This window comes from Pteropus vampyrus, unplaced genomic scaffold, assembly GCF_000151845.1.
Source record: "Pteropus vampyrus isolate Shadow unplaced genomic scaffold, Pvam_2.0 Scaffold252, whole genome shotgun sequence".
NCBI lineage: Eukaryota > Metazoa > Chordata > Mammalia > Chiroptera > Pteropodidae > Pteropus > Pteropus vampyrus.
In genome coordinates this window covers 325,424-326,562 of record NW_011889033.1, presented here as the reverse complement: position 1 = coordinate 326,562, position 1,139 = coordinate 325,424, and positions in this window count along the sequence as shown.

The following is a 1,139-nucleotide window of genomic DNA, read 5'->3' as shown; positions in this document are numbered from 1 at the left end:
TTCAGGCTGGCAAGGGCGGGCCTGGGTCCCACCCGCTCAGCCTGGGGACAGAGCTGCTCTCTCTGCTGGTGCCGGCACATTCCGCCGCCCTCTGCACCGCCACACTCTCAAGATGCCGCTCGCGGTGGGGGCCAGGCTCGGCCGACAACGGACGCCAGGCGGTCCGCGCCTGCTTCTGAGGGTAGTGAGCGAGCCCGCTTCACGCCCTGTCCCCTCGGGGCAGGGTGCAAGGCCAACTGCATTTCAAAACCAAGCACCTTGAACATCAGACACTTGATTCCTGCCAGGATCGGCCCTTGGTGGGCAGAGACACAGTGCACTTTACTTACGCGCAAATATCTTTATTTCTTGTTCCAAAACCTTTCAAAACATTTGGATAATTTGACCTTACTCTCCAATGACCACCACGCTACATATCCTGCACCCTTCTAAGAAAAAACTTTTTTAATATGAACGAATGTAAAAGCTTCCAAGTTGTTTCTACTTACTGATTTTTATTTAAAAAAAAAATATGTCTGAATTTTGTTTCTTCCTCTAAAGGAAAAGCCGTGGGTTCCCCGTCAGAAAACACCGGCCCAAGCGGCCCTCCCACCCCCTGCTCCCTCAGCCAGTTCACTTTTCCTCTGCTGGTCAGTTTTCTCATCTGTGAAATGGGACATAACCTCTGCCTCCTGGCACTGCTGTGGGCTTCAGGCGAGATGCTCTAAGCCTAGCTTTTAACGTGTTTTCAATCTCAGCAGACGATCACCCCGAGTGAAGCGCCAACATCTTGCACACACCTGTGTGTGTCGATTGGTTAGTTCAGCCAACTAACCGATCCCCAGACCTACTATATGCCGGGCATTTTCTAGGTGCCGGGGATGGAGTGGGGAGTGGGTCAGGGGCCGGGCCGGGCTGGGGGCACAGACGAGGAGCACGTTAGGGGACCAGAACATTTCATGCACGAGCAATTTTACGAAGACAGGGAACCTGGCCACGCGACGCCGCGCGCCTGGGCCAGGGTCCTGTGCTCAGGGAGGACCTCAGTGCAGCGAAATCTGGGCTGAGACGCGAGAGGACACAGAGGGTTGCTCCGTGATGTTCCGGGAGGAGCGTGGGCTCGGCAGAGGAAAGAGCAAGTTCAAGGCCTGGTCTTGGGT